The sequence below is a fragment of the Pelodiscus sinensis genome, chromosome 21 (genome assembly GCF_049634645.1).
Source record: "Pelodiscus sinensis isolate JC-2024 chromosome 21, ASM4963464v1, whole genome shotgun sequence".
Lineage (NCBI taxonomy): Eukaryota > Metazoa > Chordata > Testudines > Trionychidae > Pelodiscus > Pelodiscus sinensis.
This window is the reverse complement of record NC_134731.1, coordinates 15,176,274-15,201,658: the sequence shown is the minus strand read 5'-3', so window position 1 is coordinate 15,201,658 and position 25,385 is coordinate 15,176,274. Positions and strand designations below refer to the sequence as shown.

The 25,385-nt window shown below is 51.1% G+C and overlaps 1 protein-coding gene across 7 annotated transcripts in view; it reads right to left on the bottom strand.

Annotated features, from left to right (window-relative positions):
- LOC112544163 (uncharacterized) overlaps positions 1 to 25,385 on the bottom strand; it is a 45,028-nt gene that overhangs the window by 8,333 nt on the left and 11,310 nt on the right. For 2 of the 7 annotated variants that reach the window (XM_075904935.1, XM_075904934.1), the window contains exons 2-3: positions 24,450 to 24,656; positions 19,842 to 20,016 (exon numbers count right to left, since the gene is read on the bottom strand). The gene's annotated coding sequence lies outside the window, so the exon portion shown is untranslated. Of the gene's footprint in view, positions 1 to 3,919; positions 11,694 to 19,841; positions 20,017 to 24,449; positions 24,657 to 25,385 lie in introns of those variants that run through there. The other 5 variants (XR_012897099.1, XR_012897097.1, XM_075904933.1 and 2 more) reach the window with 3 other exon arrangements.

Sequence of the window (25,385 nt, the reverse complement as noted above, 5' to 3'; positions counted from 1 at the left end):
CTGGTCTTGCTGCGTGGGAGACACAGAGCTCAATTCCCCTCTCAGACCAGTCCCTGCCAATGGCCGTAGGTCACTGAGAGCTGCTTGGACAGATTTAACGGGCCTTGGACTGGCACTTTTATATAGTAGCCAATCCAGCTTTGCTCTCCAGCTGGCGACTGGGCAAACACTTTGCACATCTGGATTCCAGAGTGGTGTGATATTTAGGTACTGGCTCTAGGAACCCGGCAGTCCAGCCCTGGGCTAGCCACTCCCTCTGTTCTCTGCCCAAGCCTCACCCTACTTGCAGCACCCCTACATCTCCCCACACGGCCTCTGCCTGGCAAAGACTCCTGCAGGGTCTGTAGGAGTCAAGGGATTAGAGACACACACATACAGCATCCCTGTATCTGCTCCAGCTTCCGTCTGCAAACACCGCAGGGGCCTGGAAAGCGACAGACAGCGGTACTCTGCTCGTTTCCATGTGTGGCAGGGATCTGATCCCGGCCTCCCTCTTGCTCAATTCCCTGCACACATCTACTTGGTAAGAGCTACTTAGTTCCCGGACAAAAACCCCAGGCTGCGCTCCCTCAGCACCCTGGGTGTCCTTATCCGGCCTCATACATCAGCTGAGCTGCCAGCTGTTCTCAGGCCCCAGGGCTTTGTGGGGGGCAGTGGCTGGCGCGGCGGCGATGGCACGCAGCTCAGAACTGTTCCTCCTGCCTCCCACAGGGTCTAGCGGCTCATCCAAGAGAAAGGATCTTGCTGCAGCTCGCAGAGGCAGCAGATGTCACAGGAAAGTCACGGGGGAGAACACAGCCAGGGTGGCTCAGTTACCAGGGAGCCTGCTGCCCCACACCGGAGCGTCAAGTTTGCCGTGGCAGTTGGTGGGAGCCAACAGAGGGGAGTTAGAGCCCTGTGGGCTTGGGTTAGCCACAGGAATGGCCGTGGGGCAGGTGGTGGCAGGCAGAGTAGTAGGCGATAGCTCTTGATTGGGCTCGCTGAGGCCACGGAGTTTATGAGAGCTGTCTGGACCCCATTTGCATCTGGAGACCCTGCTGACACAGAGAATGAGTCCAGGGTCTTTGGCCCAGGGCAGGGGCAGGACTGCTTACTTCAGACTGGACGAGAGGTGCTCTTTATACTCTTGTAAGTGGCCATGGTACCCCTAGAGGGGACAGTGCACCACACCCAGCAGATATGTGGGTTACATGTAGTCACACGCAAAGCCTGTGTGAGCCTGAAAACTAAGTGGGTAAGACAGGCCATGTATGGGAGGGGAAACAGAGGCACAGAGGTGGGAAGTCACTTGCCTCAGACCACCTGAAAGATCAGTGGCAGAGCTCAGGCCAGGGCCTAGCTCTCCTGAGTCCCAGCCCCGTGCCCCAGCCACTAGCCTCCCACATACGGACTGTATTGGTCCCCTTCTTGTTCTACTCATTCATTATGGAAGGGGGCCAATAAGGTCTGGAAAACCCCACCAGGGAGGAGGATGGTAGCTCCTTGGCACTCCAGTTAGATGGGAGCCCCACTGTGCTAGTAGGAGACAGTCCCCTCTCTCCAACAGAGGAGGGAATGTTATACTCCCCCCCAATTTTATAGATGGGGAAACTGAGACCCAAAAAAACTAAGTGACTCATCCAAGGTCATGCAGGGATTCTGTGGCAGAAGCAGGAACTGAGCCTAGATGTTCTGAGCCCTGTGTGTGCATTGCCTTTCCTAGAAACCCATCTCCTAAGCTGCAGATGGCATCCAAAGAATGGGAAAGACTCCAGAGCTAATGGCTGCACCCTGCACTTTCCAGGTTGGCAGATGCACTTTCCTCAGCAGCAGAATGACTGGCTGCTTTCAACGCTACAATTCCGTGTATGGTTACAACAATCCCCCCGACTGAATCCTGGACCTGCAGCCCCACAAGCACCAGCCCCCTCCAGCCAAAGGAACTACACCATGAGCGTAGTGAGTGGAACTAGCCACTAGAGGGTACGACCCTCACAGCCTACCCAAAGGATACTGGCGTGACTCCATCTCCCCCTTCCTTTCACTGGAAATACATCTAGGATCAGCCCCCTCCCCTCCATGCTGGGACAGAAGATGGCCTGGTGCTCATACAATGAATCCTGCCCATACATTACAGAGTCCCTCTGCGTAGCCCATGTGGCAGGTCGCTGCCCAGGGACAAGTTCTTTATGTAAGCCATAGGCTCCAGCAATAAAGCCCAGACACTTGATCTGAGCTCTCCGTCACCTCTCTTCTCCCAGCCTTCAGCCACTCGCTGGCTTCCCGAGCGGGTTGGCAGGCTGCACGCGTCGCTAGAAATACCTTTGTCTGGGCTTTGGGAGATATTTTGCTGCAGGAAATAGGCCCAAAAAATTTGGAATCAGGTTCTGACTGGCACAGGGGTGAGAGGGGATGGACCAATGGCTCTGTCTCTGTTCCAGTAGAACAGGTGCACAGCAGGGCCGGCCAGCCAGCCCTCTGATTCCCCAATGACAAGCTTCCACACTGATCCGCTGGACTGTAAGGCTCCAGAGGTTACCCAGGGAGGATGGAAGAGTTTAACCGGTACATGGGTTAACCAAAAAGCTTCAGCTTATCAGCTCTGGTTGCTGTTAAATTGTTCAGCTGGCGCCGGCTCCCGGCCCAGCTCCTGGGAGCTGGCTGCTGCCCCACACTGCTGGCTCTGCAGTATAAAGCTTATAAAGTTTATAAAGCTCCCTCCCAGGCTGCTGGCTCTGCCGTATAAAGCTCCCTCCCAGGCTGAATCTTCAGCTTACTATAAAGAGAGGTGCTGGGATGACAGGATGCAGGAAGGGCAGGTTGGTAAAACCGTAGAAGGTGCTAGCCAGGGCTTTCCCTAGCTGTGCATCAAAAATCCACTTGCAATTCCTTCCCACTCCAACCCAAAGCATTCATGGCACATTCAGAGTCACAGAACCAGGTGGGGCACCAGCCAAAGATAGACCCAAGCGCTTATTCAATCAAATTGGGAGCCACTGCCTCGAGGCCTGCGTTTCCTAACAATTCCTGAGCCTCCCAAGAGTGTCCTGTTGCCTGCTCCATCTGGCCTGCAGAATCTCTGCCACCCGGCTAGCTGAGGGTACTGGACCTGGGGGGAAATGCCCTGCTCCCACTGCAGCAAGAGGGTCTGCTGACTCAGGCGAGTCAGGAGCGAATCCATGGAGTGACGCCAGCGTGAACCCGTATGTGAGAGAGCAGAGCATCAGGCCGACAGCCTTCAGCACACAGTTTAGTGGCTAATCCTGAATGGGGCTGTGGTACCTCTAACGCCCACTGACGTTAAGGGCTCAACACCCCTCAGGATCACATAGGGAGGATAATACATGCAGTAGCTGGCCCAGCAATGCACATAACCCAGAATGCACTGGGGCAGATCCCCAGCCAGCATCCATCAGCCCAGCTTTGCTGACACCAATATCATCGGCCCAGTGAAACCAGGGGAGCGAAGCTGATTTGCCCCACTGGAGACTCTAGTAGAGCGGCTCTTGGCCTTTCCAGACTACCGCACCCCATTCCGGAGTCTGGGTTGTCTGGCCTACCCCCAAGTGTCACTTCCCTTAAAAACAACTTGCTTACACAGACACAACAATACAGATGTATCCCAACACATCAGTACTGACACCTTGCTGACTCGCTCATTTTTACCATGCAATTATACGATACATTAATTGGGGTATAAATATTGTCCTTACACCTCAGCATACAGTAGACAGAGCAGTACAAACGAGTCATTGTATGACCCTGGAGATGGTGCTGACTCTGCTAGTGCTTTTTACAGAGCCGGTTTTAAAACGAGGCAAATATCTAGATGAGTGGCTGTACTCCTGGAAGATCTTGGTGCACCCTCAGGGGCATAGTACTCCTGGCTGAGAGCAGTGATCTAGCCTGAAGTCCATAAGCAAAGGAGACAGTGACTCACCGGCTGGCATATGCCCTCAGGTGGGCATGGTGGAGCAGGCTCTCCTCACCACTCCAGTCTAGGCTGTTTCTTCCCAGGAGTTGGCCCATGTCACATTCATTCCCACCCCTTCCCGGGTGAATCACGCAGGCCTCCAGCCCATCTCCCCTGCACTGGGGGCTCTCACCTTCCTCAGAGGCCAGCAGGGCACCCGAGGGAGCTGCCTGCCACAGATATCCTGGGCTGGAATCCGGACTCTTCATCCCACCCTATTATCTGCGGGCCGGGTCCTTCCTAGTCTCTCTCCCAGCCCTTTCCAAAGCTCCCCTCTCAAGGGAGGACCCCAGCATGACTCTCCTGCCCTTCTTAATCACCTTCCACTACTCTCAGTTGGTCTCAGCCTTGATTTAGCCAGCTCCTCCCCCTCAGCTGAGCCCGGGGAGTGTGCTAATTGCCCTCTGGCTCCTATTAACTCTTTCTCTGGCAGTGGGGCATATGCAAAGCATCCCCCCCAGGAAAAGACGATTGAACATCTGCATTCGGCCCCCACCTCCTCAAAGGTGCCCAAAGCACCCGTGGGCACTAATGAGCCTGGAGAACCCACAAGGCTGGTTGCAGAAGCAAGGCACCAGCCCCACAGCACCCACACAAACCACACCGTGGGCCAAACGCAACCTACACTGAATGGCATCAGCGCCATGCGGTCACACCCTGGAGAGCACTGGCTCAGGGTTATTAACTGGGTCTCTGTAACAAGTCATCGTTAGCACAGCAGCCGGCCTCCCCCCTTTCTTCTCTCTAATTGGTCCTTTAAGGACAGGAGAATTCCGATTTCACACGGCGGTGTATATGACAGCCAAACAGAGCACAGAAACCTGCACAGGGCGACCGGCGTCAGGCAGTGGACAGGGTGTGTCTGCAGGCTCACCGCCTCAGTGGCCCATGTCCTCAGCCTCACTGGTGCTGAGCAACTCTCTGTGCCCTCTCCTTACTCCAGGGGACTGTAGCCCAGTATTGGCCCAAGCCAGCAGCAAATTACTGTTGTGCCCGGGCCAAACTGGCACAAACACACAGGCTGGCGCACTGTGGGAGAACACAGCCAGGGCCAGTGTTCCTAATAAAGGGTTTCCAGTGGTGCTGCACATCTGTGCATGCCTGGTGCATGTAACAAAATGTATCCCACACAGCAGTGAAGGCTGGAGGGATTCGATACTTGGCAGAAGTTGGCAATGTGAGTACAGGGAAGGGGATGGTGAGAGCAGCCAGTGACCGAAAGGGGACGTGTGTGAGAGCTGTTACAGTGGCCTATGGGAGGCGACCATGTTGGAGTTTCCAGCTGGGCCTAGGGTTGCCATGTGTCCGGTATTCACCCAAACAGTCCGGTATTTCACCTCCTGTCCGGTAAAAAAATTCAGAATACCGAACACCTAAAATGTCCAGTATTTTCTGATTTTTTCCCCAGGCCAGGAGGTGAAAATGCCGGGCACCTGGCAACCCTACAAACACTCAGCACCTGGCCTTCCCCCAACTCCTCCAGCCCCCTCCCTCCCCAGCCCCCATGCTTACCTGGTTCCGCAAGGCTGCCCTCACAAAATGGCTGTTGACCAAAGGGAAGCTCCCCCTAGGTCTTAGTGCTCAACCGCTCCCCTATTCCTATCCCTGCACTCACTCTTAAAGGGGACATGCTGTTTTAATGGGTTTTTTTTCTTTTTTTGCTTAAGTCTTGTAGGTTTTTTTTTTTTTTTTTAATATATAAAGGCAACCCTAGCTGGGCCTGAAGGAGGCAGCTCTAGCTGGGCCTGAAGGAGCATTCATCCCAATAGAGAAGCAAGGCCAGGGGTAGAATGAGTTTGGGTTAGGGTTTCAGACACCCTAATGTGATGTAGTGGGGGTACAGTCCACTCGCTGGGCACAATGCTTGGGCTGTGGATGACCCCTACTGGAGTCTGTCTGTAAGCACTGCCCAGCAGGGGAGTCACCCTGAAGGCCCTGATGTGTAGACCATGGCCCAACTGGTACTCACCAGAGAGGGAAGGAGTTTGAACAAAGGAAGGGTGTGGTTTGGGGAAGAGTCAGTCTTGTCTGGAAAAACATGAAGGGAAGAGACTAAGCTGAGTACTGAGGGGTCGGGGCCCATGGACCCCCTACCCAAGGAGAGTTAGGCTGCCTGGCCCTGACTCCTTATACCCACATCACGTCTATGTTGTGCTGTATCCTGGAGAAGTAATAAACTCTCTCTATTTTACTGGCTGGCAGAGACTCATCTTGCTGCTACCGGGTGCAGGATCGGGGGGCATCCCTGACACACTGCCACACCCAAGGTGACCAAATGTCCTGATTTTATAGGGAAAGTCCTGATATTTGGGCTACATATTTTATGTAGGCACTTTTTACGTCCCACCCCAATGTCTCCCGCGGGCTCTCTAGTTGCCCTGATGCAGTGTTTGGATCCAGACGGGTTGGTTCAAATCTCTACTTTGTAGGTGCCCTGCACAGAGCGCCTGCTGTTCTCCATGGACAGGATGGGGTGGTTCCCCACCCACACCCACATGACACACTTCTGTCGCCCTAGCTACATCACGTGGGGGTGAAGAGTAGCAGCCTCGCTTTGCTGGGATCACTGCATCCACCCAGAAGAGCAGGATACTGAGATCCCGAAACCACTGACACTGCCCTAGTGTAGACAGGGCCTGGGGGACAAAAAACAACCTTCCCACTCCCAGACAGGCCACTCTGCAACACCCGTGCTCAGTGAATGCTAGCTGCCCTCTGAGCAGGTGTTTCTACAAACGAGAAATCCAGGGGGCATGGACTGTTTCTTGCACTTGCAGCAGCTGGGAGTCAGCCCAGCACCACCACGAGGAGGTAAAACGTCACAAGCGCTTTCTCTGCGTTGCTGTTGGAATGGCAGAGGAAGAGCAGGGGAGCGAACACACACCACTTTGCTGGCTTTCGTTCTGCAAAATAAGGATGACGAGACGTGCAGGAGAGCCCGCCCGTGTTGGACTGGCTCTCACTCGCCTCTCTGCAAACGCCTCTCGCTCGCTGTTCCCTGGGCTGTTGTCACTAACATCTATGTCCTCTATTGAGCGAGAGCAAATGTCCTCTCGGGGGAATAACCTGTCCCTGGATTGTTCCTTTCCTGTGTGAATTCCAGTAGCAGAGCAAACCTAGCCGAGATAGTGAGCCAGCTTCCCCAGGGTGGGCACCTTGCCCTGTGCCTGCAGTCATCTTTTTATAACCACCTGGCATGGCTGCAGCACTGAATAATTGATCAGGCGGCTTTCCAAGGCAAACGGAATCAGAGAGTAACTCATTCTCCAGCTCTTCCACTCAGGTGCACCTGGAATATTACAGTGCCTGGGCCTCTTGCAGCATTTTCACTGCAGCAGCTCCCTGCGCGGCGTCTCAGGGGAAATACCCAACTTCAGCAGAAAGTGTTGTTAGGCTGCAGTGCTGGATCAGCCCGTGCTGGGCAGTGCTTTACGCTGATGTGCTCAGACACATGTTTCTGATACATTCAAGGGGACACCTAGTATATTTACATACGTGATGGGAAGGCAGCATAGTCCAATGGTTAGCGCAGGATTTAAGACCTGGGCTACACGCAGTTTTGTACCAGCATAATTAGGGTCAGTTTGGGGTGTGATTTTTACCGATCTACCCATCCAGCTGTAATTCTGGATGCAGTTAAACTAGGCTACAGAGCTGATACCCTGCCCGTAAGTGAATAGGCATTCTGGGGTAACAACAAGCTTGAAAGGTTGACCCTTTTTCTATCAACAAAAGATATTTCCCTACCCACCTTGTATCTTGTACTGAGGTAAACACCGCTGTACTAGTCTGAGACCATTCACACTAGGGGTCATACCACCTTCACAACACCAGTATAATTAAAGCAGTACTACCTGTGTGTATAGACAAGGCCTGGCTCAGAGAGATTGGGTTCTAGCCCAGACTATGGCTCAATTTGCAGCCTTGGGGAAGTCACATAACCCTTCCTTGCCTCAGTTTCCCTGTCTGTACAAAAGGGAAAACAGCAAGTCCCTGAGTCCCAGGGGCATTGTGAAGATAAATACATGAGGAATTGTGAGGCACTCAAATATCTAGGCCCTGTGATCATGGTAAGTATCCAGTAAGTAGAATGAGGAGTATCTTGGGCCGGATCTACACTAGTTTTCTGCCTGCATAGATATGGCAACTGGGATGCAAGAAAGCGTGAACCCCAACTGACACAACTGCACCAATAAAAGCCCCTCATGTATTTATTATTTGTCTTGTGGTAGGGCCTAGGTCATGGACAACGACCCCAATTGTGCTAGGTGCTGTACAAAAGTGGAGATGTCCCTATACTGGCAAAATTGTGCTTTTACCAGTGTAAACTGTTTTGCTTGACAGGATGCCACACTCACGCCAGGACGCTATGTCTACATTGGGAAGGTTTGGTGACAAAAGTGCTGTCAACAGGCAAAAGTCACCAAAAGTGAAAATTGGTCAAACCAGTTTTTCTGCCTCCTACTGTGGAAATTTTCTGGCCACATTGCTAGCACCCTGTGGACAGATAGAGCAAAGCAATGTGGGTAAGCATCTCACAGTGCAGTGCTATGGGAAGGCAGAGCTGATCCCTGTGCTTCTTGGGATTCCCTCATAGCTCTGTGAGCTCTCTGTGCTGAGGAAAATCAAAGCAGCACAGCAGTCTCTTCAGCCCGTCCTCTGCAGCAGCAGTCTGTGTGCTGCTATCTTTCTAGTGCAGGGCGGAACAAAACCACTCGAATGATTTGTTCTTTGTTCCCCAAAGGGAGCGGCTCACTCAGCTGTCAGATACTTCCTGGAGCTTTGACAGGAGAGGAGCACATATCTGCAGGGCAGCAGAGATCGCATAAAACACTGAGCACAGCCACCAGGGCAGGCATTGTGGGATACTGGAGGAAGCCAGTTCTCTCAACAAAACAAACAGCAGAGTCCACGACAATAAAGGGAAGGGAAAAGACAAACATCTCTCTCAGGGCTGGAAGTTTTTTGTTGCCAAAACTGGATATTTTTCCCAACAAAAGTCACACTGCAGTGTAAACTCTCTCACTGTTTTGTCACCAAAGGGCAGGTTTTGGTAACAAAACGTGCAAATGTAGACAAGCCCTAAACAATCCCAGCAAAAGTGTGGGACTGCCGGTAAATCTGTGACTGCATTAAAAGTGCTTTGCCAGTATACGATACACAGACATTTATAGAGTCACTGACTTTATGGCCAGAAGAGACCATTAGATCATCCAGTCTGACCTCCTGGATAGCACCGGTCATGAAATTTCAGCTAGTCACCAGTGTGGAGCCCAAAAGCTTGGATTTAATTAGAGCAGCTCTCCTAGCAAGACCTCCAATCTCAATTTGCGGAAGAATCCCCCACTTTCCTTGGGAGTCTGCTCTAGGGATATAAACAGGTAACCCGTTAACCAGTCACCCAGTAAGTATCACCCTTACCAGGTGATGCTTACCTGTAACCAGTTAACCAATGCCTGGTGTGGCTGGAACAGCCCTCCACCTGCAGTGCAGTGCTATGGGCCCAGCCCAGTCTGGCTGCAGCAGCCCCCCACTTGCAGCATGACGCAGCAGCCCAGCTGACAGTTTAACCAGCTAACATTCTAAACAGGATTTTACTTCCCTTCTCTGCTCCATTGGTCAATCCCCCACACTGTGAACAGTGGTGCCCAATTTCTGAGTGGAATTTGTTTGACTTCAGCTTCCAGCCACTGGGTCTGGTTCTGCCTTTTTTCACTGGATTAAAGAGCCCTGCCATGTCCAGCATTGCCTCCTTGGCAGCCGTTTACACACTGTACGGAAGTGACTGAGCAATCACCTTTGGGATAAGCTATATGGAGTGGAGCACCCCTGGTGCAGAGCTGGCCTCTCTCCGCGGCAGGCCCTGCCGAACTCCCTCGGTGCAACGCAGTCTTCCCCTTCAGTCCCACTTGTAAAGCTTAGTCAGAGGACTTAAGTGGCACACAGGCCTCTGTACGGGCGTGAATTTTACCCCCTAGGAATGAGGACAGGTGCCCCTCAGTGTTTGGAGCAATTACCCTAGAGCTCTCCAGAACCTAGGTGACCACAGACAAGAGCCCATGGCATTGTGACTCAAACATATCTCTGAGGCAGAGCTCTGTGCCCAGGCTTGCCAGGGCTGAGACCCAGGACCAATGTAAAGAAATTGCTTGCGCCCCAGCTAGGGGTGATGGAGTCTTCTTAATGGGGGGGAGGGGAGACCATGAGGCTCTGCCCCTTTGTGGGCCCCCCTTCACTCCCCTCTGAGGCTCTGCCCTGGCCAAGTGGAGGACAGGGCTGAAGAGCCACAGCCGGGCCATGGTAAGAGCTGCCAGGGCAGCTGTGGGGAACTGTAGACTGGGCAGGGGGAATCCCCTGAGCCCAGTCCATAGCTACTCTTACCTGGGCTGGACTCCAGTTTTAGCCCCCGTGTTCCAATGCCCCTGGTCCTGGCACCTCTTTCATTACAAATGAAGCCCTAGTGTGAGGTTACATGGACACCCACTAGGTGAACTAGCAGAGCTACATCTCTCTTAACAACCAAAGGCCAGAATTTTTCACCGAGAACAGTTTCACTTTGGTTTACATTTTCCAGGAGGAAACCGCCGTTTTGTGACCATCTATAATAGGAACACACCCTGACTGAGAATGCCTGGAAAGGGAGCCAGGATGTTTGTCTGACTTCACAGGGCCCTGAGTAACTGTGCTGTTTTGCTGAGGATGAATCTATTGCAGTTGCTAGTCTCACAGACATCCAAGGACAAGAAGGGACCATTGTGATCACCTGCTCTAGCCTGACCCTTGGCACGATGCAGATCAAAGATCAGCCCCAAAAAGAATTCCTTTTGAACGAGAGAATGTCTTTTAAAAAAAGCCAAGCTTGATTTAAGAGTTGCCAGTGATGGGGGATCTGTTGTACATTAGCAATCCTAGGTAGGTACAGGAGAAAAGTTACTTGACTTAGAGTCAGTTTCCTGGGTGTGGAAGCATTCAGAAAAGAAAGGCCAGGTGAAGAGCAAATATTGATCTGTGAGTAGTACAAGGAATAGAATAGAATAGAATAGAATAGAATAGAATAGAATAGAATAGAAGCTCTGTCAATGCTGTGAAGATGAGGGAAAAAAGCCATGAAGAAACCCTAAGAGACCAAGAAGAAAAGCTGGCTGGGGTGGGGAAAAAAAGAAGATTCCCGAGAAAAAACTACGGTGAGGCAGGCCAGAGAAGCTAAGTGAAAAGTCCAGCTATGCAAGCTGCATGAACAGAGAGATCTTGCAGAGAGCAAAAGGCAGAGTGAGATAAAAACAAGCGGGAGAAAGAACATTAATTGCAGGGAAGCAGGGAGAGCCACAGCTGAAGGGAAACGAAAGAAAATAATCACTTGAAAGAAGCTGAAGATACAGAGGGGAAGAAAAAATGCAATAAATAATTAAAGACAACCCAAGTGGGGAAGGCATCAGAATAAGGTCTAATTGAGAAGATTCAGACTGGGAATCAGAAGCCCCAGGAGGCTCTGGGGACACAAGAAAGGATGGCTTGAAATAGTAGCTCTTGGAACTTGAGGTGCGCAGCAGGACTAGGGAGGCAAAGGAGTCATTCTGTTAAATATCTCCAGAGATGGAGATTCCACAACTTCCCTAGGCAATTCGTTCCAGTGTTTAACCACCCTGACAGATAGGAAGTTTTTCCTGATGTCCAACCTAAGCCTCCCTTGCTGCAGTTTAAGCCCATTGCTTCTTGTCCTGTCCTCAGAGGCTAAGGAGAACAATTTTTATACACACACACACACACACACACTCTCTCTCTCTCTCTCTCTCTCTCTCTCCTCCTCCTCCCCTCCCCCCAGCCCTCAGCTGGCATCCCCTCTCCATTGCATCCCCTCTCCATCACAGTGGAGATACACTTGAGGTGTAGCTATAGGAGCAGCAGCAAACCAGGCTGTCTTGCTCTCTGGCAGCAGAAGGGGGAAAAGGTGCAGCCAGAGAGGAAGCAGAAAATGGCTAGCAGCATGACCTAATGGCTAGGACACAGGATGGGGAACAAGGACACTCTCTGGGCCTGTTCAACCTTCCTCCCTGCATCTGCCTAGTAGACTGTAAGTTTGCTGTTTATGCAACACCCAGCTGGGGCCTCTTGGTGGAATAAATAACTCCTAGAACTGGGGGATTTATGTGTCCTCTGGGGTGGCAGGAGACTCAGGGATGATGCCCCTGGGGTAGGGACTGTCTTTCTGTCCTGTGTTGGTACAGCGTCTGGCGCCGGGTTCAGGGCTCAGACTCCTAGGCATTAGGATAGTATAAATAACAGGATTACATTCAGCTCACCTTGTTCAGGTGAGGAGTCACAAGGATGGTCACCAAGGGGTTAATTACAAGGCACAGTGGCAGAGAAGGGACTGGCTGGCTCCCTCTGAAGGCTCCCTGTCATTACAGAGGCAGACACTGAGCTGATAAAGTATTGGGTTGCAGCTCTATGCAGGGAGCCAGTAGGCAGCTCACTGGCTTCCCTGCTCTGCACAGACACCAGGCGGCTTTGAGTGAAGCCAACTGCTGCCATCGTCTCCTTGGCAGGCCTAGCTCTGGCTGCTTGGGTTCACTCCCAGAGGCAGACTGTGTCTGATGCCTTCAGCGGATCCCCTACCCCAAGCCAGCTGTCTCGGACCCCAGGACCTGCCTTTCCTGCCCTGCCGCTTTACGCTTGCTCCCCCAGAGTTTCCCTTGCCTGCAGGCCCTCTGCCCTTCTCTATTAACCCCTCCAAGGACCGGGCAGCTGGCAAGCAGGGAACACAGGGTAGCCAAGGGATTTCTGATCTACCATCACTTTACTGTTGAAAGCCCCAGCGAGTCCCGGGCTGTGGAATATAACAACCAGCCCAGTCTGCTCTCAGCCCCCTTCTGAGTCTGAGGGCTGGCCAGTGTCCTTACACCAGTGGTTTTCAAACGAGGGGTCACGGCCCAAGACTGTCGGGCCCTGGGTCTTGATGCTGCAAAGGGATCAGGTGAGCAGTGGGGAGGCTAAGGCAGCTACCTGCCTGTCTCGGCACCACAGGCTGTGCTGGGCCCCAGAAGAAGCCAGCAACAGGCCTTGCTTGTACGTGGGGGTGGGGGGGAAAGAGGGCGGTGCACAGGGTTCCATTCACTACCCCTGCCCCGAGCTTTATCTCTGCACTCAGGAGCGGCCCAAGATGAGCTGCTGGCAACTAGCACCCTAAGCGAAACACACGATCAGTGCGCAATCGGCACCTCCGCCTCCAAAAACAGTTTATCTTGGTGCCCTAGGCGACCGCCTAAATCGCCTGTTTTGACGGGCTGCCACTGTCCGCACTCCCATTTGCTGGGAACCTGCTGCGGACTGCTTCTGGGGGCAGCATGGTCCGTGGTGCCAGAAGAGGCAGGAAGCTGCCTTGATCCCCCTGCTGTACCGCTGACTGGGAGCGTTTCACGGTAGCCCTCCTGCCGCTGCTCTGACCCCCCCAAAGCCAAAGCCCCCTCTTACAGCCCAAAGCTCCTCCTCAGCCCCATCCCGGAGCCTACAAATATGGGTCACCGTTACATTTCAAAATGGTTGCCAGGTGACTCTTAAGGAGCCATTCACACATTTTTTGAATCACCTTGGGTCACCAAGTCTTCCTGCATTGTCAAAATGGGTCACGCTCTGGAAAAGGTTGGGAACCGCTGCTCTAGTCACATTACGTCGGGTTGTGGCATCAACAATTTTCTTCAACTGCATCATGAGAAAAAAGTTTGAAAATCCCCTGCCTTAGCCCAGGCCGCCCATCTTGTCTTCTTGGCTTGGCCAGCCTAGAAGTGGTGGCGGTCAGCCTCCTTCTCAGAGCGCGCTCTGTGTTCGTGCGGCCACTGGCCCTCAGCAGAGGAACTGCGACTCCTTCCCCCCTTCGGGCTCCTTCCTGTGGATGGGCTGGCAGCTGAGAAATGGGTCTTGGGAGTTCTCCCACCGCCAGCCTCCTCAGGGCGCCCCACCTGCGACAGGCCAGTGTCTAGAGTAACTAGCCTTGCCCAGGTTAGCCAGGCTCTCCGCTCCACCGGGTGCCTTCCTCAGCTGGGAGGTTCCAAGACAGACTGACGGTGACAACCAACATGGTGTGTGCAGAATGAAATGGAGCTCACCGTGTGACACCCTCCTCCCCTCAGTCTGGCCACCGGGGGCCCTGCTTCAGGGAGAAAGGGTCTCAGGCTTTTGGGAGGCTGCTGAAGATGGGACACGGCCTTGAATACAACTGGATTTAGGGGCCCGAGCCAACAGGGAAAGAGGCCAAGTCAGACTTGTATTCAGATCTTGTTCCAGCCCACGTTTTCTGCTCCTACAGAACTAGGGTTTGGGGTGAAGTTCTTAGGGATGGTTTGGGATTCAGGCACTGACCTGGCCTGCATTTAACCCCCTTTCCAGTGTGAAATCACATGATAGTGGGTGCGGTGCTCTCTGGAACAGCTGGCCAGTGGGGCCTTCTTTAGAAAGTGCCGGGGATGCACAACTGCAGCTGAAATCAGGGCTTCCTCAGCATGTGTTGGTCCGGTCACTTGTGCTTCCAGCCCTTTTGGAGAGAGAGGCCTGTCTCATCCATGAGCTCCACGACTCCCTTGGGAGCAGTAGCAAGTTAGCCAATGTGCACACACACCCGGGCCCTTTCCCAGCCACGAAATCAGGATGCCAACACCCTTATTGTAGGAGAGGTTCTCCACCGGCAAGGCAAGTAAATGTGTGTGCAAACAGCATGGGCATGGGGGAAGCAGGGCAAAAAGACAGCTCCAGGAAAGGGCCCTGCTGCCTTGTCCTCAATGCTGCTCAGCTGTCACTTCATTTGTCCAGAAGAACTTGCAGGGGTGACTCTCCTGCATGCAAAATGTGTGGCAGGAGTTGGGTTCTCCCGGACAGGTGCCTCTGTGTTCTCAGCTCACAGGTGAACGCAACACACTTCCTTTTGGTTCTGCTGCTGCTCTGGAATTTGTGCGATTGGACAGGGAAGAGGTGGTGTGAAGGGCCAAGACCCCATGCATTCAAGGGCAACAAAAATGCTCAGGACGCTGGAACAGCTACCACATGGGGAGAGATTCATAACCTTGGCACTGTTCAGCTTGGAAAGGAGACGGCCGGGGAGGGAGGGTAATAGAGGTCTCTAACACCAGGAATGGTGGGCAGAAAAGGAAAACGTAGGTGTTTTATCTCTTCCCATCACACGAGAGCCAGGGTTCGCCGGGTTTCAAACAGAAGGGAGCATTTCCTCACCCCACACACAGTCGGCCTGTGGAACTCACTTCCAGAGGTGTTGAGAAGGCCAAGACTGTAACAGATGCAAACAGCAGCTAGATACACTCATGGAGGATGTGTCCATCAATGGGTATTAGGCAAGATGTTCAGGACACAACCTCATGCCTGAGCATGCCTCAGACTGCCAGACACAACGATGCCTGGTCTGTCCACTCCCTCTTTAGCACTGCCCCCTGCCAGAAGTCAGGCTACTGGGCTAAGCAGGCCAGTTGTCTGACACTGTGGCTGGTCCTATTAGGGTCTCAAGCAAATCCACCCAAGGGCTGAGTGGCTCAGGGAGCTGCTCATAGCCTGTAGCCCTCTCCTGGGACTGCTTTGCCCCAGCTATGCCGTGGGTGCTGCTGGTTCACATCCAGCTTGGCTTCTGGGAGGAATTCTTGCACCTCATCGCTGCATGGCCACCTGATCCTATGGACAGCAGCTCCTGCTCCCCTGCCCTGGGGGACAGTTGGTAAAGGAGACCGCGTAACCAGAGCTGTCCCATCCATAGGATGATTTGGGACCGGCACCCTGGCCTGATGAGACGGACCCCCAGACTGAGGTTAGCTCCTACCTCATCAGGGCTGCTTGGGAGATTACAGGGGTCGGGCCCCCCCCCACACACACCGTGGCAGGGGAACTGTGGCAAGTAGTGACCCACCTGCTGCGTAGCTCTCCCTCGGGAATGGAGTGGGCTGGGTCACTCCACTTCTGCTCTGCTTCCCATGGCTCCTGCCACCATGGTGAGTTCAGGGGCCCGACCCCAGTTGCCACCCCACGCCAGCCCCAATAATTCCCTGGACTGCAGTGCTTGGGGAAAGGGCTGCAATGGGGGCAGGAGAGGGTGGAGGCTCGAGGGAAGGGTACAAGTGAGGATGGGAAGAGTGAGACAAATTGCGGCAGGGCCTGGGTTGGAGCATGGGGGTGGGGAGGGGCATCCCGGGACCCACACACCCCTAAAGATGGCCCTGAGTGTGACTGTCATTCCCTCTCCCCCTAAGGAGGGGAGGTTTCAAAGTGAAGCCTGCTCCGCAGCTGCCTAACTGTGCCCAATGCATGAGGAAGGGGCGTGCGGCATTCATGCTGGGACTGAGCCCTGGGAGGGCTGCAGAATAACATCAGCATGGTTAGGAAGCTCTGGGTTTGCCCCGGGTTATTTGGCAAGGAGACAGGCACTTTGCAGAGGCCACTTCCCCTAGGCATCGTCGTCTCACCTAAGCAAGCACCGTGAATAACTTTGAGCGAACTCAGCAATGAGGGGTTTTTGAGAACCTCTAAATGGGCTAATGGGCTAATTGAAAAGGCCCTCCTGAGACCACAGTAATTGGGAAGCGGGAACCGTAGATTCAGATCTGTGAAAGGAAGAACCATAGAAGGAGCTAGTGGGACAAAAATTGACAGCCTGTCAGTTACGGCCCAGCTCCTAAGCCCCTAGGAGTTAGTGGCCGGTTGAGCAGCTTCATTAACAAGGATTGTGAAATCACTGAGCAGCTCCCTGGCTCTCTCTCCACCCCCCTCCCCCCGGCACTGGCAGATGATGTTCCAGGGACAGTAGAGATTCAGCCGCCCTCACAGGGTTGTTCTATTGAACAGCGACACATGCCCCAGGCCCATTCCCACTGGGGAAGCAGAACTCCTGGATTCTCTTCCTAGGGCTGCTTCACTGTTAGGCCAGCTGGGTGGGGAATGGTTTCCCCGTCCCTCAATCATATTGGAGGTTTCACACATTTCCCAGCCTGCAGCAAGATGAACCTCTAGCCACTTAGCTATTTTCACCCCTCCATGCACACAGTGCTGCGCTATCCTCGTGCACATGTGCACGCAGACGCCTGCCCGGCAAAAGTTCTGTCAAATCCAGCCCTCTCCTGCCAAAAGTTGAGTTTCGACAAATCTGCACTTTTCACCAACTTTGCACTGGGAGTTTGCACTGCACTGCTCCACCACTGGGAGTTTGCAGTGTCTCTGCCTCTGGCTGAGCCAAGCCAGCATAAAACCCCCAAACACAAACTTAGAACATGAGAAACCTAGGCAGAATCCCCTGGAAAGCTACAATCCAATTCTTGCCTTAACTCTCCTCTGTCCAGACAGTATACACCAGCAGCTCCCAGACTGTGTCGTGGTCCCTATGCTCTGGGAGAGTCTGCTAGCCCCACTTCCGGGACCAGTTCCATTTGCCCCATTTGGAACTTGTGGAAGAATCTCTCCTAACTAGTGAGGCAGCGACTCCCTCTGAGCAAGCTCTTTTTTGATATGGCTTCCTACATTCCCTACTGTGCCTACTCCCAGCACTGCCACAAACTCCTTGTGTGACTTTGATCAACCCCCAGCGCCTCAACTGTGAGATGTGGCTAAAATGCTTCCCTATCTCATAGGGGATGGTGGTATCTTCAGAGCGCTGGGAGATCCTGGGATGTGGGTATTAGGAATAAGCACAGGGACACTTGTGCTTAGTCACCTCCTAGCTGCAGTAACCTCTCCTATCAGGCAGTAAATTCTCAGCCCCTGCAGGCGTGGCTGTATTAATTGCACCGCATTATGCAGCCATCTGTTATAGCACCCAGGTAAAGAGCAGTCCCTTGGGTGTTCTTTAGGGACAGATTTCACTGGAAATGCAAACAGGCCTGGCTCGTCGCTGCACTCCAAATCTGCTTTGAAAGAGGTCAGCAGAGAAGCAGGCACTCCCAGCGATTTAGTAAATCATGAAGGGTGAATGGAAGGTAGTGAGTGAAGCTGCCTAAGAAAAACTGACAAACAATGTCCCCGCACTACTGAAACGACAGATTGGAGGGCTCCTCTCCCCCTCTGCACCCGTGACGCTCCCCCTGACGCAGCAGCCTCTCTCCACCATCTTCCCCTGCATCCCTGGAAGGTGACTTGGAGAGCAAGGACACCAGCCACTTGAAGTAAGAATTCACCGCTTCTTGAGATCTCAGTACCACGCAGCGCTCACGTGCTTCCTTTGTAATCATGTAAGGTGCCATAGTTCAGCACCGGCACAGCTCTGCAGCCCCGTGCTTGTTGCATGAATTTGTCACTCCAGCCCCTTTTGTTCCATACTACTTTGCAGAGCTCATTGTCTATGCAGTACTAAGCTATGACTGCAAAGCTCAGCATTAAGAGCCGGCACAAGCTGTTAGCTTAAAATAAAGGGCAATGGTGCTAAGAAAACAACAGCCCAAGAAAGAACATAAGTAAGGTTGCTATGAAAGATAGCACAGTGTATGTGACTCATCTGCAGCTGGTGGTATCAGAATACAGGCATGGCAGGTGCCCCTGCAGCCAGAAAGCTGGGCTTTTTCCCCAATAGAGGAGCAGTAGAAAGTCATAACAGATACCAGCTACATAGGCCACAAGAACTACTATAGCTACATTAGCAATTACAAGTCAGCATTTCCCCCAAGTTTTGAGTGGCTGTGCCCCACCACCTTTGCTCCCTACTGCAATGTGCATGAAGTCGTAAGATAAACTAGGTCTCACAGAGGAAGGACAGTCACACAGTTAAGGTAGTGGATTGGGGCTCAGGAGATCTAGATTTTACACTTGGCTCTGCCACTGACTCCATGTGTAACATTGGGTGAGTCACTTAGTCTTTATGTAGTGCAGTCCCGGTCTATAAAATGGAGACATGATCCTTCTTTCTCCCACCTTTGTCTTGTCTATGTGGACTGTGAGGTGTTAAGTGCAGGGACCATCTCTCACGATGTGTTTGTACAGAATGAAGCACCCTGGAACCCAGTTCAGTTGTAGCCTCTTGACTGTCCAGTATTACAAATCACATTGGGGGCAAATTCTCTCTTTGATTTACACCCTGTGAAACCCAGTGGATAGAATCTGGCCCATTGGAAATGGACCCTTATGTACCAAATTCTCTTCTTGGTTGCACTGGACATGGTTTGGATGGATGTGACTGAGAAGGTAGCGTCGTCTAGGGGGTAGTGCACTACATGAAGCTAGGAGTTTTAGTCCTGGCTCTATTATTATGGTGATTTATTGTTTGTATTATTGTAGCACCTGGGAGCTACCGTCATGAACCAGGTGCTACAATGCTGTACAAACATAGAACAAAAAGCTCCTGCCCGAAAAGCTCAGAGATAGGAAATCCCAGAGAGGTACATACAGCCTGGGGAGCACATGGAAACAATGAGAAAATATTGGCCAACATGTCAGGCTGTGCCTTTAGCCCACCAGCTGCCTAAGTGCTGTTGAGTGAACATAGACCAAGTCGCATCACTGCTCTGTGTCTCAGTTTCCCCATCTGTAAAATGGGGATGATGATACTGAATTCCTTTATAATGTACTTTGGGATTGACTGAGGAAGAGAGCCATATAAGAACTAAGAGTGTCTTACCAGGAACCTGGCAAACATACTGGATAACACATGGAACACAATCAGCACCTGCAAGCCCCACTAAACCAAGGGGTGTATAGCTAAGTGGGAATGCCATTGCAGGAACATCAGCTTTTCTGTGTGAATGGGGGGCATGCCAATTCCACTCATCCTGCAGTGACATTTTACAACCTTTGTAAAGTCCTTGCCACCAAAAGCCTGGGAGTTTTATTCCTTCTTTGGGAGCTGGGAATCCAGCCAGCTTTTCCAGTGAGCATGCTGCAGTCAAATGCCAGCCTGTCCCCCCTCACCACCACCTACCCGTTCCATCAAACAACATTTAAATGACATTGATTGTTCCTGGGCTCTAATGCTCCTGCTGGTTGCAGAAGAACAATACCAAAGAAGCATGCCATGGCTGCCACCTCCTGGTTACTCCAGCACTTGCTCCCCTTTGGATGTAATAAAAAGGTTTGCTGCAGTGAAGAAAAGGAGCCTGTGAAAAGAAAAGGGAGGGATTTTCTGAAGCATTTCAGAAAGTTTGGCCCCAGACTTTCAATTACTTTCATTACAAATACGAGGCTTTTCCAGGATAGTTATGCTCAAAATGCCTTTGACAAGGTCCAGCATGAAAGGCTCTTAAGTAAAGTTAGTTGTCATGGAATAAGAAGGAAGATCCTCTCATGGTTTGGTAACTGTTTAAAAGACAGGAAACAAAGGATAGGAATAAATGGTCAGTTTTCAGAATGGAGAGAGGTGTCCCTGAAAGGATTGGTACCTGTACGGAATCTATTTAAACTATTTATAAATGATCTGGAGAAAAGGGTAAACAGTAAGATGGCAAAAATTGCAATTGATACTAAACTGCTCAAGGTGGTTAAGACCAAAGAACAAAGCAGACTGTGAAGAGCTTCAAAAGAGTCTCACAAAACTAGGTGATTGGGCAACAAAATGGCAAATTAATTTTAATATTGATAAATACAAAGGAATGTACATTGGAAAAAATAATCCCAACTACACATACAAAATGATGGGGAGTAATTTAGCTATAACCACCTGAGAGATCTTAAGAGTCATTATGGGTAGTTCTCTGAAAACATTCATGCAATGTGCAGCAGCAGTCAAACAAAGAAACAGAATGTTAGGAAACATTTAAAATGGGATAGAGAATAAGACGGAAAGTAACTTATTACTTCTATATAAATCCATAGTATGCCCACAGCTTGAATACTGAGTAAAGATGTGGTCACCTCATCTTAAGGGGGGGAAAAAAAGACACCTTAGTACTGGAAAAGGTTCTGAAAAGGGCAATAAAAATGATGAGGGGTTTAGAACGAGTCCCATATGAAGAGAGATTAAAAAGACTGAAAAGACAAGACTAAGGGGGGATATGATAGAGGTCTATAAAATCATGACTGGTGTGGAAAAAGTGAATAAGGAAATGTTATTTACTTATTACCACAATATAAGAACTAGGGGTCACCAAATGAAATTAATAGGGAGCAGGTTTGAAACAAACAAAAGGAAGTTTTTCTTCGTGCAGAGCACAGTCATCCTGTTGAACTCCTTGCCAGAGCTTGCTGTGAAGTCCAGGACTTTAACAGGGTTCAAAAAAAGAACTGAATACATTCATGGAGGTTAGGTCCATCAATACTTATTGGCCAGAATGGGTAGGAATGGTGTCCCTGGCGTATTGTTTGTTAGGGGCTGGAAACAGATGACAGGAGTGGGTCACTTGATGATTATTACTGTTCACTCCCTCTGGGGCACTGATAGAAGACAAGACACTGGGCTAGATGGACCATTGATCTGACCCAGTATGGCCCCTCTTATGTTCTTATATAAAGTAGCCATGGCAGCACTTTAACATTGGCCATGTACGGGCTGGTACCAGTAGCCAGTTTTTACTGGTACACCATACTGGCCTTCTTTCCTCTCTGCTAAAGGTAAATGTGTACATTTAGATACAATGGATATGGGCAAGGGAATGGCCGATAAGAGGGACAGTTATACTGCAGAGGGACCATGAGGGCAGCGAGCACAGGGGACAATTATACTGCAGAGTGACCACAGGGAGGCAGCCGCACAAGAAGAGAATAGCAGCTGGGGCCAGGGCTCTCCATGTAGCCAGCCACCAGCCCAGGTAAGTGACCCCTCCCCCCTGTCCGAAACCCCTTCCCCCAGTTCTTGGCCACAGCACAGATTGGGGGCAGGAGCACCAGCCAGCAGTCCCACCACTCCAGAGCAGCACCACTGGAGACTAGGGCTGGGCAGCCCCAGCGCCCTCTGCCCCCACCCCAGAGGAGCTCTGCTGGTGGCCAGGGTGCAGTCCCAGAGCCACCCTTCACGGAGGAGCCCATCAGCAGCCATGATTGGGTCACACAGCCCTCCCCCACTGAAAAGCCAGCAACCAGAGCCAGGCACCACAGACATGGACCAGCAGCCTGCTCAGCCAGTAGCTGTGACCAGGGTTAGCAGCTCAGCCTCCACGAACTGGAGCTGGACAAACAGCAGCTGAAGTCCCATCCTCACTACCGTGGGTGCCACCAGTGAGCTCCCCCAGACCTCCCAGTTTTTCAGCAAAATTCAACATTTTCAGTGGGAGCGGGGGGAAGAAAATCCAACCAGCTCTACTAACCAACTTGTAGCAAGATGAAGGACTGAAACATAAGCCCATGTAGCACAGGCCTGGTTTGAGGCCTGAGGCCTAGCTAACAATGGACAAAACCTGGCTAACAAAGCAAAGCAAAGCTGTGAGCCAGCAGCAGGCCCCTGCTCACAGAACTTGGCACGAACAGGGCTGAGAGTGCAAAACACTAATTGGTAATAGGCCCAGGTGTAGAACAGTAATTGGTATTGGACATAACTTGAAAGCACATGGTACCACCAGCTTATTAAAAAAGTCCTTGGTACACACTCTCCATAGACACCGACCCAGGCTCAGGAAAAGGTCTAAAAATCACAGCATGATGGATGGAGGCTATCTAATCAGATCATTAAGTACAGTTCAGGGTGATATCTAACTAGTGTCAGAGGGCAGTAACCTGACACGTCAGAAGTGATGTGTAAATTGTTTGTACCTGTATATAAAGTGGTATCTTGGGAGGAATAGTCTTTGGATGACCTAGGATGCAGTGGAACCACCCACAGATTGAGTGATTCCATTGTTATGGGGGTACATATACATAGTGGTTCAGTGGAGTCTGACTAATACTACTGTACTCAGCTTAACAATAAACCCGGCCAGGCACCTTCAATCCTTATCTGATTTGTGGTCTTCGGGGGCTCTCTTGGAATCTTCTGTGTTAATGAATGTATAAATCAACATGGCATACATCATTGAGCACACCCACAAGCAGCGTTTGGTTATCATCATCCATGGAGCTAGAGACCTGTTAGGAACTCATCGGGAAGACCCCAGCTGACAACACAACTTACTTAAAGGTGCAGAAAGTTTGGGACAGAGCCCCAAACTAAACCTAGCCTCTGTCCAGTCCATTATCTTAACCACAAGCCCCGAGAAACATGGTGGAACAAACAGACTTCTTTCTGCACATTGGTGGAAGGGCCTGTGACATGAGAAGAGTGGTTGCTATAATTCTGTATGGAAGAGCTATTGCTGATACATCCTTCAGTAGCATGTGACTGGAAGAAACTCTCCATGTTTTGCTCAATGCTGTCTCCAAAGAGGACGTTTTTATCACTATAAATGCTACGCTGTGCTGTAACTTCCCTGGAAGGATATGATCCTGGGGGTAACACACAGGACTGCCTCTAGCACAAGGACAGAATGGATCTCACAAGGGGCAAGCCACTGAAGGTAACTCTTACAAGACAGAGCACTGAAGGCAAATGGGCTGGCTTAGCCATGAGGGAAACTGCCAGCTACTTTCTATTTCTTTTGACTACTTTCCTGTACAATCAGGGTCTGCTGACTCTCTGCTTCCCAGGAATGCAGATTGGGTACAAACCACAAGGTGTGTGAGATATAGCACTGGCTTGCTGTCTGTGGGTATGGACTACACGGAATAGTTTCCAAGCACCTCCAAAGGTTAGCAAGCAAGGCAAGTGAGGGATGGGTGGGGTTTGGAGGGGTCCAGCTGCAAGTGGAATAAGGGTGGGAAGCAGATTATATCTGCCACATGTCTGTCTATTGCAGGATTTTTCACCTTTCTTTGGTACTGGCCAAAGACAGGATACTTGGCTAATGGCCCTTAGGGCTGATCCAGCCTGACAATTTCTATGTCTGTGATGTTTTCTCTTTCGTACAGCTTCCTCTTGCAGTCCTCACCCCTTTCTGACCCCAGTTCCAGGAGGCCAGTCCTGCCTGCCATCACAGCTCTCTGGCCAAGGAAGGTCTGGCTCCAGCAGTGGGATGTGTAAAGCCAGTTCAGAGTAAGGAGCAAGCTCCCTATGGTCAAGCATGCAGGGTTTGCAGGGCTGGGAGAAAGCCTGGATATGGATCCATCACTCACCCCCAAAGTACAAGAGCCATGACGTGCTGGGTGGAGGGAAGAGTCCATTTCTTCCCTGCCAACAGCTAGTTTACCTGGACTGAGGAAGAGGATTTTGCTCTTGGAAATGAAGAGCAGTAGCCACCCCAGAACCAAGCAGCAGCAGAGCCTTCACTAGAGAGGCCCACTGGAAGGGAGTAAGGAAAAGTTATTTACTTATTTCCACAATATAAGAACTAGGGATCACCAAATGAAGTTAATAGGCAGCAGGTTTAAAACAAACAGAAGCTCATCAGTCTGTGGAACTCCTTGCACAGTGTAGGGTTGGACTTTACAGGGTTAAAAAAAGAGCTAGATAGATAGATTCATGGAGGTTAGGTCCATCAATGGCTATTAGCCAGGATGGGTAGGAATGGTGTCCCTAGACTCTGTTTCTCTGGAGGTGGGTGACAGGAGAGGGTCACATGAGGATTACCTGTTGTGTTCCTTCCCTCTGAGGCATCTGGTATTGGCCACTGTCGGCAAACAGGATACTGGGCTGGATGGACTGTTGGTCTGACCCTGTATAGCCGTTCTTATGCATCTGTGAGGATTTCCACTCACAATTGCTGTCAGGTCAGATAGGAGGAGGTTTGAGAGGCAGCCTCCTTTTCAGCAAACCACCTTTGTTAACTGTTTCCACCTGAAGTTAGGGAGCAAAATCCATATTCAAATAGTAACCCAATATTACCAGCTTCATTACAGCAGGAACTCCCAGGGAAAGTCCAGCCACCTGCCTCAGCCACTCGGCGCTAGGTTTTCCATATATTTCTCTAACCAGCTTGTCTGAGCTGTAATTATTGCACTCAGCAAACCACTCCACTCCCCAATTATCCTTTTGTCAAGCCATTTTTCTTGCTATACAAGTTCAATTTATCACTCTCAAGCTTTAATACACCCCCTTGATTTATTAATAGTGCCCAATGCCTGCTTCTTTTACCTTCCAACTCATTAGTGCCAGCACTTTGCCCAAAGCCAATTTCTGCAGGTGAAAGGTTTTGATTCATTTATTCTTGGTTGGTATTCTCTGATCTCTTGGTACCCCTTTAAAGGGAACCCAGCATTGCACTCTAGGTGCAGCCATATCAATGCAGTGGGATTGGAAATGCCGTTAGGTCAGTTCAGCATTCCTTCATGGAACATTGCCTAGCAAAAGATGTAGAAGCAAATACAACGTAAGGCTGCACTCATTTTTCTATGCAACAGTATCACTCTTCAATAGTAGTAGAAATGTAGCCGTGTTAGTCTGGTGCAGCTGAAACAAAAAACAGGACTGTGTAGCACTTTAAAGACTAACAAGATGGTTTAATAGGTGATGAGCTTTCGTGGGCCAGACCCACTTCCTCAGATCATAGTGGAAGAAAATCATCAC